General features: G+C 42.0%; 1 protein-coding gene across 6 annotated transcripts in view; it reads left to right on the top strand.

Annotated features, from left to right (window-relative positions):
* Positions 1-14,000, top strand: part of SGK3 (serum/glucocorticoid regulated kinase family member 3) — a 64,584-nt gene that overhangs the window by 14,902 nt on the left and 35,682 nt on the right. The window contains exon 1 of one of the 6 annotated variants that reach the window (XM_074818072.1): positions 12,740-12,959. The exons of 3 other annotated variants lie outside the window; for them this stretch is intronic. The gene's annotated coding sequence lies outside the window, so the exon portion shown is untranslated. Of the gene's footprint in view, positions 1-12,739; positions 12,960-13,113; positions 13,135-13,169; positions 13,190-14,000 lie in introns of those variants that run through there. 2 more of the 6 variants (XM_074818118.1, XM_074818127.1) reach the window with 2 other exon arrangements.

Genomic DNA, 14,000 nt, shown 5'->3' with positions numbered 1-14,000 from the left:
CATGAGGTTTAGTCAACTTGTCTTCTGAACTGGTTGCTCACCATTTGTCTAGAAACAAATCTAAATGATCTGCTGCCTTCTGTATTTTCTCCATTTTTTTAATTAAAAAATTGCTAGTGTTGAAATAAAAGAAGCGTGAGTCTAAATAACAATAAAGCTTCGTGTCAATTCATGGGCCTTTGCTCCTTACATCATGTGGCTATCAAGATACCACATGTTGTTAGATTACCATTTCAGGCTCTTCTGTATTATTTCCAAGTTGCTAGCTGTTTGATACGTAGATTTGAGATATCAAACAAATAACCCTGGTGCTGCTAGATATTTTTTAATGGGTTTGTTCTTGTTTAAACTGATTAGTCCTGTTAGTCCAAATGGCTTGTTCTTGCAACATTTCAGACTCTGCTGACCGCCTACCACACGTCTGTCGTTGTGCACAGTGCCAGTGGATCTACCATAGTGGGAAACATCAATTTAAAAAATAAAGAGAGGGCGTGCTTTCAGATTTACAGAATCACAGAATGGTTTGGGTTGGGGGGGAGGGGCACAGACACATTAAAGATCATCTAGTCTAACCTCATCTCCATTTCTGGTCTGTAACCTGAGCCCATCCATGGTTAGTCCAGATTTCGTGCTACAAGTTGTTGGTACTGTACAAAGGTCAGATGCTGGATCCAAACTCTTCCAGCCATGGATTTATTTCCACCGCTTGTTACAGCAATGAAAGTAAAAATTTTTAACAGAACCACTGCATCAGAGAGAACAGTTGTGTGACTTGATTGACCTTGGCAATTAACTGTAAATGCCTCCCCTTGCTGTTTTGAAAGGGGAATGCTGTACTGCGTTCTGGTCCTGAGAGAGAACTGAGCCTTTGCACATTCACTCTTGATAACACCAATGATGCTAAAAGCTTACCATTTAGTTTTTTCAAATCCAAGGTGAGTGAAAAAGGCAGAAAGTGTGCTTCCACCCTGCTATGGGAAGTCATTCCATGCAGCATGTCCTTTGAATTAAAGCTGCAACATGCTGATGCTCTTTCAAAAGAAAGGGATCTGGTTGTCCTGACCAGCTCTTAAGACCGAGGTCAGCTGATTTTGAAACTCTGAAGGATTACCATGATAAGCATGATAAGAGGGGTGTGTGCAGTAATACATACCTGTATGTATAAATTTACGTAGTTATCTTGGTCATTGGCAGCCACTAGGCACCTGAAGCTGCATCAAGTCCACATTATGCTAGATGTCTTGCATGAAGCTAATAAAGATGACCTCTTTTCCAAAGAACTGTGCTCTGGGTTTTATTCCTAGATGGTGAGATAAGACAAGTCACAGCTGCAGCGTGAAAACGATCCTGAACAGACTGGGTGATAGGTGGCATTCATGTGTGGGGAGAGGAGCAAAAGAGGGCTGTGAGCAAAGAGCTGTGCCTCTTGAGGGTTGAAACCCTGTGGGTTTCCGCTGGTGAGGCTGTGTTACAGAGAATAGGGAAGTGAAGAGGCAGGATGTAACATGGTAGACAGATATTATCCTCCCAGTGAAGGTAAATGAAAAAGATGATACAACAAAAATGGGAAGGTGGTTTTTTTTTCATTGACTACTATTTGATTTTAGTGTTTGTCTAGTGTGTGCAACTGCCTGCAACCTTTTTTCTGATGAAGGAGGTGCCCAAAATAAAACACTATTTAGGCTTTAATATAATAATTAAGTAGGCAAAGATCTGCCAGTTTGTCCTGATTGCAAAATGCTTTTTTAGGCTTCTGTCTCCTTTTCTCCCACTTGCACTAACATCTCCAGCCCAATAAGGCTTACTGTGATTTTGATGATAATTTATTTGCAGCCCTTTCTATCCTGTACCTAATTAAAGATTAGATTTAGCAAACTAATTCACTGAGCATATTGACACTTGGACCCAGATACTCCTAGGGAGCTCTGATCTTCCTGGGGTTGGTGAGTGGTCTTCCAGACATTTGTATGTAGACTGGTGGTTCTGCTGTTGCTCTACGCAGATGAGCAGTCAGTGTTACCTGGCACTAGAGAATTAGGGCTGGGGTGCTTTTAGAAGAAGGTAAGAAGTAGCCTATTTTCTCCTAGCTGAGTAAAAAGGCTGTCCTTTGTAGTAATCTTCCTCCACTGTGGGATAATGAATAAGACACGCTGGGAGTTTGGAAAACTCAAGATCTCTTCCTTGTTCTACTAGAAAAACTTTCCATATGCCTTGGTTGAATCTTTGAGTCTGTGTTGCAGACACTTTTTTATTGCTGTTTTCACGTTTTACAGCATAGCAGGTCTTAATTTTGTTGTTCATTGGAAGCTGAATAGTCTTGGCCAAGAATATGCCACTACTGGCAAAGAAAATACTATTTAATCTATTTATTGGGATTCAGACCTTGGTTTATTTATTTATTCTGCTAGCCAATATCTGGGATTTTGTTTGTTTCTTTCTTTAATCTGACTTCCTTCCACATTTGTGATACATTCTGTGACAACATACTGCAGAATTAACCACAGACCAGTGTCAGACCTATTTTCCTTTTAAGGCTCTTCAGTAAATTGACTGCTTAACTTTTCAGGTCTGGGCAGATTATCTAGCAGTATTTGAAGACTTTTGAAATGTAAGACAAATTCCATGATTTATGTGTTAAGAAGATACTGACTAGTATTCTCTGAAATAACTTTTTATTAGTACCCAATTTACTCCTTCGTAGCAAATTTCTCCCCCCCATATACTTCGGTGGTTTGTTGGTGTTTTTTTGCCTTACAAAAGAAAATCTCCATATAATTTTGTTTGTCTTAAAGTAAAGGAGTGGGAGTTCTGCATGTTTTCCTCTCCCTTTACCCATACACTACAGGAAGTCATGGCCTCCGCTCTCAACTTTCCTGGACATGCAATAAAACAAAACTTTATATATTCCCATGTAAATTAAATAACTAATCCCACCATCTTCCTGTTTTCACGCTCCCACAATTCTAGCATCCACACAGGTATAGTTTGACTCTATACCAGCCCATCATGGTAGGCATGTTAATGCTTTCAAGTTTGCATTTATGTGAAATGTCCAAAATGTCTTTCTCTTTGGTGTTAGCTTAGTGTTTTATTTGTTCTCTTTTTGTCTCCCTCAATCACTGGTCCTTTTGTTAGTTGATAGAAACTCTACTGTCAGTCCATTATCCCATAAAAGTGCTAAGCTGCTCTGGTTTGTGTTACTTGAGACATCCTTCTCATAAACCAGATTTTAAAATGTGCTGGTTTAACTGTGCAGGTTCACAATGAATGCGTATGAATATGTATATGAAAAGCTTTACCGAGGAATTATGCACATAGGAATGCTGGAGCCAGGAGTCAGCAATATAAACAACCATCTTGCTTGCTCTGACTTTAAAAGAATTACATAAAAATGTGTTTTTATCCTCAGTACTTCCTCATCTGTCTTATCAAAATTAGGCTTTATTCTCATAAGAGTGAGAAACAAACAGTGCTTGTATTTTCCGATTTTGAAGACACTTCTGAAGCAATCAGTGGAGACACATGGGTGAAGGAATGAAAATATCCACAATGACCCTGACTCTGTTTTAATGGCAGTACGTGGTGAGGACCTCTTGGCCGGACATCTGCCCGCCACCCTGGGCTCCCTAGGGGAGGTGACCGCACCAGCAGCGCAGGCGTTCTCTGCTGTTCTGGTGTACTAACGACTGCGTGTGGGTAGGCATAAATTGGTGGCAAACAAAAAAAATGAGCAGCGTAGGCCTGGGAGAACCGCAGTTATATAAAGGTGAATGATGAAACATTACTTCTGAAGTGGGTATTTTGAAGGGCTGTTACCGCAACATTTTTTATATAAATGAAAGGTACATTTGAATCGGAAGCAATTTGGTGTAGAAACCTGCTAGTGACTCATCCCAAACCTGAGGGGGAACAGAGCTAGTGCAGCACAGAGACATTTTTGAGGACTTGCATGGTATCTGCTTCAGACTGAAGTTAAATTTTTATCAGTTAATCCAAGAGTGGACGATATTAGCACCCTCCTCCAACACCACTCCTATTATCATCCGTTAGCATGGTGCATATTCCAGTTTGGGTATCCTCATCGCCATTGCAATTGCATCAGGTAGATGCCATTACCAGCTAGTTTCCTGAATATTGTACAGATTCTGCACAGCTCATTTTACTACCAATGCAGTAACGATGTATTTATCAAGTGCTTCAGTTCATGAGATGTACAACATGTTGAATTTTCATGGCTTTACAAGATTCTTTATCTTCTTTCTAGAGCAAAATTTTTTCTTTGCTTAATTCAAAGATTTATAAAAACATTTAATGAATCAAGTTGACACAAAGATTGCCATGTAATTAGAAAACTTTGGCATTTTGCTCTTTTGTGTTTTTATGCAAGCTTAAAATTGCGCTGTCATCTACAAAAATTAATTTGTACTGCATTGTTGGAGAAAACTGTAGTTGGAATAAGACTTGATCTCATGCCTTATAGAAGGAAGACAGAGTAGCTTGGATGTGTGTGCAGGAACATTTTCATATGAAACATCTGACTAATTTGAACAATGATTGCAAGAAAATACCATGTCTTTTATATAATCTGGCTCTTACTGTCCCTTTAAAATGGCTGTATGTATATCAAAGCTAAATGTCAACAGATACAATTTTGTGATAACTTCTCCTACTTAGTATTCATGTTTCATGCTGTAATTTACAATATCTTTCCTTGTTCCCTGTGGGCCTTACCACCCAACACTGTAATAGCTAACATCAAAAAATTGCTGACCTGAAAGATTAAATACAGCCATGTTCCTTTTTAAAACTGCATAATGGAACAGTGATCTTGAGCTAATATCAAGATTAGAGGGATTTATTTAATTGTTGCTTATGCTTCATACTGAGATTTACAATATTCCATTAACTGGCTTCTGCTAGATTGCTGTATTATAAAAAGAAAGATATGTTAAAGAAAAAATCAGTTGAGTCTGAAAGTTGATAATCTGTCCTCTGTCCCTGCTTGTTCTTGGACATCCTGTGTTGTGTTGGTTTTACCTGGTATAAGAGGACAGGATGTATCTATATATAAATCTATTGCTAAAACTCACTTAATATTTCAGACCCACATACACACTTAACACACTGACCCACAGCTCCCAGGACTGAAAATGAGAGTAATTGTGCTTGGAGAACAAAAACCAGACTCTGTAGCTGGTAAATGGAAATACATCTTCTCTGTGGGTTGGGAATAGGTTGGGCATCTGGCAAACATGAGGAAATGGCTAAATAAACAAGTAAAGTAAGGACAGCAAATAATAAACTGTTACAACATTTTGCTTAAATATCTGTCCTTTTTGGATTATGTGACACAGCTTCTTGCTTTGGTAGTGGAGTTTTTTAATTGTTCCTACCTGTTTTCTACTTCAAGTTGGTGTGTAGCAGTGTTGTAGTGGAATTCATGTGTCTTTTGACATAAACTTTTTGTTAGAAGTAGTAATAGAATAGCAAACACACATCTGGTCTATTCTGTAGATCTTAGGCTGCCTTTCAAATGCTGATATTTTGGAAAAAGGCTGTGAGCCTTTTGGGGGGGGACACAAACACCCCAAACCAACTCCCTTGTTTATTGTCATTTGAATAGAATACCAGTAAATAGCTTGGAAATGCAAATATGGTGCTTGTGTTCTTGCTCATCTCTACAGTTTGAGGAAGAACTCTTGCCATTCTGAGTAGACCCCACCTACACAGCATTGTGTGCCAGAGCACTTGTTTACCAAAGCACGTTTGTTCACCCCAGCCTGTATTTGCAATTCTAGTAGAACGTGCTGTAGCTGGGATTCAGGAGGCTGAATTAAGAAACATCCATACAGAATTACTACTTAGCTTTTTTTTCTTTTATATTTAGCTTAGCTTTGGTATAGCTTCCAGCACAAGCTGCTCAGAGCTCCTGCAAACTCAGATACTTGACCTGTTTTATAGAACTGTATTTATAAACCGAATTCCAGAGTCTTTGTGAAGAGCAAAATGCAGGTCTTACAGTACTATCAGTTGGGAGGTTTTTTAACAACTTATACTTTATAAGCCATATTGGATAACTTCAGCTTCACAGTGTTTAACAGTGCAGTAATTTATTACTGTGTTATATGCATGTCTGCTGAAACTAGTCCCGGAACATGTTGGCATATACCAATAAGCTGTATATTTGACATGTCAAGCACATACATTGCTATGTATCTATAAAGCAGCCAGTTATCTTTGTCCTTTCGTTATATATGTATTCATCCTTGTAGGACTTGGTGATAAGTCAGGTCCAGTGAACTTCTTTTTCCTCATATTCTTGGAACCCATGTAAACCTTCCATGCTTCCATGTAAGCAAGCGGAGGTGGCTTGAGGCAGTATCTCAGATAACTGGAAACTAAGGTAAACTAGGCTGTTGAGAGTTTAGCATTGATAGTATTATTCTGCTTCTGGTAGCTGAACTAGTTTGTGGAGATTTCGCTTGGGTACCTGCTCTAGACTGCACACTTGCAGTGAGTGAGAGTAGGTGCCAGGCAAAACGAGATCTGGGCCCAGTGGGCAAAGAATACTGGTATATGACTGTGTGCCCTCAGTTAGTGGTACTTCTCCTACTGACATGGCTGTAGTTGGATGACGTCTCCTGGTGGAACCTTGCCAGCTATTGCGCAGGTAAGTGAACAGGATGTAAACAGCAGGGTTTGGGTCAGAAGTGAGCTTTGTCAGACAGTTCGTGTGCACTTCACCATTGACTTTAAATGCCTTGTGTGGCAAGTAATTTTTAGAAACTAATCTTACGTTGTTTGCTTTATAACAAAATACATTGTTCAACTTGCCCTAATTGAAAAAAGCACTCCAAAATGACTGATATGGCAATAATAATACATTTTGGTGTATGCATGAGGGAAATAAAGAACTTGAGGAGGATGAAGTGAGGAAAATAGAGATGCATGTTTTGAAAATGCAGATATATTTCACTGCCTGATACTGCTTTTTTGTCTTGAAATTCTATCACGCACTTATTCAGTTTCTACCAAAAATTGCTTGCCTATATCAAGGGGAAAGGGAGGCATCCTTAGGCAAAGTCTCCAGTACTGTGTGAGCAATGAGGACTATGCTTGGACAGAGGTGGGATCTGTAAAACGTGCCATACATATAATTTTCTCCAGAGATTCCTCCTCTGTTCTGCCTGGAGGTGGTACCAGGACAGAACCTGAACAGTTTGCATTTGTTTTGGAGCTCTGGATACCCAGCGGGCAAGTAAGAGTTACCATTCAGTCCAGACTGTACATGTTAGGAAGTCCCATACAGATCTGCTGAATGTTCAGGGCGCAGCTACTGCTTCTAGGAAGGACCTAAGGTATGTGCTGTAGCATTGACCAGTGTAAATGTCAATGTACTGTAAGACAGAGGTGCCACTTGAACTCTTTCTTTGTGGGACTTTTCCATGTGACTGAGAGTATTCTTGCCCAGAGAAACTCTCAGCTGTTGGCTTCATCATCCCAGTGTGTAAATATGTTGCTGAATAGACTGAAAGCTTAATGTATTTTTAGCAAAAAAATATAATTGCTCTGAAAAGCAGTAGCAGGGATTCTTCATTTTCAAGGTATGCAACAACATACTTGGCATACAAGTTCCCCTAGGTAGAGGTAAACTCGCCTTTTTATCTTTCAGCTTTATCTGTTTTTCCTTAATTCCTTGTGACACTGCTGCTTTTGGCACAACTCTTGCTTGTGTACTAGCGTTCATCTTTAGTATATACTTCAGTTGATTTAAAACAGTTTTCTTCTTAGCTTCTGTGAAAAATTTCTTTGATGTGGTGCTGCGGTCACTCATCTGGTTCATGTTATGCATACTCTGTGATGTTTGTGAAATGATGCAATTTATTACAATTTCTCTATAGTTTTCCATTATTTTGGTTTGTGATGTTTGCTATGCTAAGTGTGAGTCCATGTAGTGTTGTTGCAGATCCTGGTTTTGATCTTCGCCAGCCTCTGTGCTCCAGGACATTCTTCCTGTAATACATGGATCGTCTTCTTTGCGTCTGACATGCTGGGAAACTGTGAATGTTGTTCAGTGCTGGGAAGCCTGCTTTTACTTGCCAAGTTCTTATGCTTTGTCAAGAGATAATACTGAATCTGTCAGTTGTACTTGTTTAGGTGGGTTGCGGTAGTTTTGGGTGGGTTGATTGGTTTGTTTGGGAGAAGGGGCTGAAGTGTATGTTCACAGAAAATTGGTCTTTTAAGTATTCATTTCATTCCTCCAAACTGAAAGACTGTCTCTGTAATCTGAAGACATTTTGTAGTTGATCTAGTGTACAAAAAGAAAGTGGGGAAAAAAACTTTTCCCCTGCGCAGCTCATGTAAAACTGAATCATTATTCAGACTCCTCTAATAAACACAGGCACGCAACTATGAAAATGAGTTAAATGAAAGCTATTAATACACATACATGCATTAAGTTACAAAACCAGCTTTGGTAAAGAACAGTTACCTGGTGACACTGTTGCTTGCACGTGCACTGTGAGGTTTAAATCTTGTCCAGCTGGCATTTCTTCCACAGTTTTAACTCCCAGGCTTTCAGGTGGATCACTTTCCCACTGAAGGGCTTATTTTATTTGATTTTGTCCTTGGTAGCCTGTGTTTTCTGGTAATCTTATGTGTCCAGGGAGTCTATCAGAAGACTGTTTTCTCCAGTACCTGACTCCTGGGTGTCACACTTTGTAGTGCTGAATAACTGTTCCCAACTGGCCCATTCCAAGCCGCTACAAAGTCCTGTCCCTAAGCAGGCAGTGGGGTATGAGCATGGATTAATTAGCCTCCAAACAAGAGGCTGGGAAACAGTGTGAAAGTAATTGATGGAAAAGGGTGGATGCATATCTGTCTTCATACATTTTATGGGGTCTTTGTGGCTGACAGAATCCCAAACATTAGACAATATTTGCCCAGGGTTGCTGTGCCTGCGTTATTGTGAGGGCCCTCCATTGCAACCTGAGGCTTTCCAAAGGGTGATGTCCTTACACTGCTCAATGCTGTGTAGCTGGACACAACCTACTTGGAGTTGGGTTCTTTGATTAAAACAATTGATATATGCAAAGTTAACTAAATGACCATCAGTTGTTTCCTGAGTGAAGTCTAAGTTTAGGGCTTTATAGGCTAAGGGATAACTAATTATTTAAAAGATTGCTTCATATCTATTGCAGTGTCACGTTAATGGTTTTTGGAGGGTTTTAAACAGGCATGCATTTGGAGTTGCTGGTATACGAGATACTGTCACAAATGATTTTTTGATTGCAAACACCATCTCATCTTACTGTCCAAACCTGATGGCTATTAATGGGCTGTTCTGGGGCAAGGAGGTTGTGTTGTTCCCGAGCATGAAGAGTAGGATAGAAAGCTTGGTGTTAAAAGTGATAGGCTAAGATACTCCTCTGGAGAAGCAGGAACTGAAACGGAAAGCTGTGGTGTTGGTGTTTGAAGCTGATAGTGAGGTGATGATTTTGAGGTGTTACTCAATTGTCCCACTGTGTTTTAGCGTAACTAAAAATATTGGACTCTGCTTGTCAAGTGGTTTGGGCTGTGCTTGTTGTGTGAATATGTGAATATATGCTAAAGTATCACAGAATATACATATGGAACAGTGTTCACTGTCAAAGCTCCTGGCTATGTTTAAACAAGTTGTCTGCATTCCTGCTTGTCTTTGTCTTACAGTTTTTTATACTGTATTTTTGTCTGTATCATTCTCTTGATGTTGTAAGATTAGACTTCTGATCTTTGGTCAGGGACAAGGTTTTCATACTAATTTAAGAATGTTTTCAGTAAAACCAGAATTTAGTAGTTCAGATTATTGCTATTTGTTCATACTGGACTTGGAAAAACTTGTTAAAGGTACCCTGCATTTCTGTGACCTCTTACATTTGTAATGGGTTGAGATGGGCCCTTCATTTCTCTTCCCTTTTTTCTTCTTTTCCACCCCCGTCATCCAGTCACTGGTATTCTTCAGCAAAGACTTTTAAGTAGTTGGGATGACAGCGCAATACGTGGATTTGTAACATTCTTTAGAAGCGAAGTACTGCAAAGCAGTGGAAAGGAGATTCTCTGTGTGTATTACTTGCCCAGGAAGCATAAATGGGGAATGCAGGGGAGTTCCTGGGGGCAAAAATGTCAGAGCGAATGCTGACCTTTAACTTTGCTTAAAAGGCAAATTGAGTTCCATGTGTTTCTGTGTGTGCTATGCAGTTAACCACCAGGTATCCACATTGATGGAATTAGCTTTTAAAAGCTCATCAAGCAAATCTGTAAATTAGGATTTATTTAAATTTGAGGACCTTAACAGTGTTTGGCACAGTAGGATGCACTAGACAGATGAACATGCTGTGGAATTAATTCGGGCAAATTACAATTTAAAGATACATACCACACTCTAATTACTAAAGACTGAGCACAGCTCCAGCATAGTGAGAGGAACTGGATAAAATTAACTGGTTGACAGACCAGTCTTCAGGGAGTTTTTAACTGTGAGGAAGGACAAATAGCCGCTCTTTAGTCAAAGGCTTAGGGCTTAGTCTGTGTGGCCAGGTAGACAGAGTTAAATTATCTCTAGGCCAGGGTCATCTCCTCAGCTTTCCTGGGTTGAGGCCCTTCTACTTACTGTAAATCAGTCCAGTGGCTCCATTCAACTGATTTGATGACAAGTGAATGATTAACTGAAAACTATCAACCAGACAGAAGATGAACACTGCTAAACAACTGTAGACTAAAATAACTCTTGAATAGATTACCTGATTAAATTATTTGCTAGTAGGTTATTCTAACTGACTGAAGTTCAAAAGCATTCTGCTCTGGGGTTCACAACAAGAAGTGCTAACAAAGTTTCTTCAAAACCTCTCTGTGAATGTAAGGCAAATACCTTGCCCCATCTGAACAAGCAAGAGAAGGCTGTTGCTACAATGCAGAGTCCCTGGATCTAGCAGTGCCTCCCCAAAAATACAAAACGCCAAAATCAGGAAAGGGCAGGTTAGCATGGGAAAATTCCTCATTTCTTCCTGCGCGAACTCTACTGAAATGGAAGCTTGTGATCCAGTTGACTTGTAGCTTGTGTGTTCACAGTTACAACACGCTAATCCGAACACTGACGTATTTTAAATGATGCCAGGCTGCTTCTCTGGTTTGTTTTTGGAGAGTGCTTGGATGACTGTCAGTGTCTCACACATGAGTGTAGTATTATGCAGGATACTTGGGCAGCAGGAGTGTTCAGAAACAGGATCTCCTGAATTGCTACTTGCCAGATACTTGCCAATACCTGCGACTGTTGAAATGAGCATTGTCATGTCTCGTCAGGCCCAAATACAAGTCTTGTGAAGACATGCTTGTAGAACATGGGGCTTCTCCATAATCAATAGAACAATTTCCTGATGAAAACTTGTGGGGTTTTGGGGACACTGAGGTGTTAAACAGTGGAATGGGCTACGGATAGTTGAAATCCCAAGAATCATTTCAGGTATTTATATAGAGCAAGCTTAAATGGCTTTTACCTCATCCTGAGTGTTACCAGTCGCATTTTATATTCTTTGCCTCTTAAGCCTTGTCTGAATGATGAACATAGACATTTAGAGACCATACCAGATCCTCAGTGAACAGGAGGTTTTAATTTAATGGGTGTGGTCTGTTCTGTTAAACTGGATCTATGCTAACTCCTGGCTGTCCTGCACTTTTAGATCTGGTTAACAAAATGAAGTGGAAGCAATACTGCCATTGAAGGAGCTTTTTTCTGGAATTTGTATTTTTAGAACTGTTTTATGGCCTCAGTCTGCTCAGGAAAAACTTACCAAGTTACACTTTGTTTTAAGAGGTCTAGCTGAATTTTAACTGGGGTATTAAAACTTACCCTCTAATTTCAGAGAGTGCAGAAATAGTTCCCTAAATAGTGCTAGATATTGTACAAACCTGCTTCACTTTTCGGCGTTATTCCTTCTGCACATAGAGAAGCTTTCATTACAGCAGCTGGTTGGTTTAATGACGGCCTTGCCGGTGGGTTGTGGGCACCCCTAAACGCACCGAAGAGTTAAACTGAAAACCCTCTTGTGCGCAGTTTTTAAAAATTATTATTTTTGTCAGAGCGGCAGCTTGGTCGCTGCTGATTTTTCAGGCGGTTCTGTAGGGAGCCGCCCAGCAGAAAAGTGAGCACCCCCGGCGGGGGGGGGCGGCTGAGACCTCGCGGCGGGGACGGGGAAAAGTGGGAACTTGTAATTAAACAAACAAACAAAAAAAGGTTTTGGAAAAAAAAAAGAGGGTGGGGGGAAAACTCTCCTCCCGGTGCCGGCCCACAGCGCGGGTGAAGGGGGGCTGCGGGCCCCCCGGTCAGCCGGCGGAGGGCCGGGCCGCAGCCTGGCGCCGCGGGGGCGGAGGGGCGCGGGAGGGCGGCCGCGGCCGGGCGCTGGCCCCGCGGGCGCGTCCGTGGGCGGGCGGGGCGGTTGGCTCGCTCGCCGCCACTCGCGGGCTCGGCCCCAGCGCTCGTTTTCCCGCGGAGGAAGTTATTGGGGGTTAATACTTGTCTGGCTCCTTCCCGCCCCCCCGGAGCGGCGGCCGCGCGGGCGGGGGCCGCGTGCGCGGCCGCTGCGGTGAGGCGCGGGGGCCCGCCGCCAGCCCTGCCCTTCCCGCCGGGAGCCCTTCCCGCCGCCGCCGCTCCGAGGTGGAGCCGCCTGTTCGCCGTTCTCCGCCGCTGGGGCCGCGTGTGCGTTAGCCTGCGGGTTCCGGGGGGCGGGCGCGGGTCAGCGGGACGCCGCCGCGCAGGCGATGGCCGAGCGGGGGCAGCTGCGCCGCGCCGCCGCCGGACCGCGAATGTGAGAAATCTGTAACTTCCTCGGGATCGGGGAGCCGAGGAAGAGCTGTCGGGGCGAAAGCGAGCGGCTTGGTTCCCGAGCCGCGCGGAGTGCGGCAGAGGCAGCGGTCCCGCCTGTGCGGTAGGTCGGTGCGGGCCCGCGGTCCTTCGGGCCCTTCCCCGCCGGTCGTCGGGGCAGGGCTGTGCCCGGGGGCGGTATCCGCACGGATTGCTCCGCTTTCTCCGGGCCGTTTGCAGGTAATGCCTACCCGGTGTTTTGGAGGAGCGCAGTGAACCCGAGGGAGAATACCCCTGAGGTCTTGTCCTGAAAAACTAAAGCTGTTTAGGCAATGCTGTCTTGCAGGGTTTCAGGTACCCTTAAGGAATTTAATTTTGTGGAGGTTAATTAAAAGGCAGTTGTAAAGTATTTGAGGCTAAAGCTGTTTTGACAGCTCGTCTTTTTTTAATATTTAGGTGAATTTTCCTCCTCTAGCAGCTCTTAAAGGTGTAACTGTTCTGCTTGTAGATGTGCAGTATGGAATGTTCATTTTTTATTCCCTTTAAACTTCAGTTACGTTTTTGTGCTGGAACTGCGTTTAGTTTCAACACAGTAATGTCACTTGAATGCCGTTATGGTTCTTCCAGTTATTTGGCACTGAAGGTTTCTGTGAATGTCCCTTGCTGCAGTATTCTTGTTGCTAAGTTTGGGGGTTTTTTATACCTCCTTTCCAACATATATTGTTTTTATAGACTTATGCAGAATTACTTTGTATTTTTAAAGGCTGCTGTTATTCCATTTTGGGTTCTCTTAATGTGGGTATTGTGTCAGTCTCTCTAAATACAGTTCTGGGTGTGTTGGGTTTTTTTGGTTTGTTTTTTTTTTTTTTTGTCGTCACCTGCACATCAGTCTATTCAATGACTGTAATATGAACTAATGATAAAAAAGGAATGTGTCTATGAAGGAGTGTTTTCCTGAAGGCTTTAAGGTACTTTAGGTTTCAGGAAAAATTGTTTCAAGCTTTTGGAAAGCATTTTGGAAAGTTCACTGTTAATGTTGTCAAGGTAGGCTCCATGCGTGGTATTTCTAATAACTTAAAGCTGGAGAACTGGCCTATTTTTTGTCAGAAATACAGCGTGTTTAACTTGCACATGTCAGTGAGAAGTACTGGTTGTTTTAACAACC

Source organism: Strix aluco, chromosome 1, assembly GCF_031877795.1.
Source record: "Strix aluco isolate bStrAlu1 chromosome 1, bStrAlu1.hap1, whole genome shotgun sequence".
Classification (NCBI taxonomy): domain Eukaryota; kingdom Metazoa; phylum Chordata; class Aves; order Strigiformes; family Strigidae; genus Strix; species Strix aluco.
This window is presented reverse-complemented; position numbering and strand designations above follow the sequence as displayed.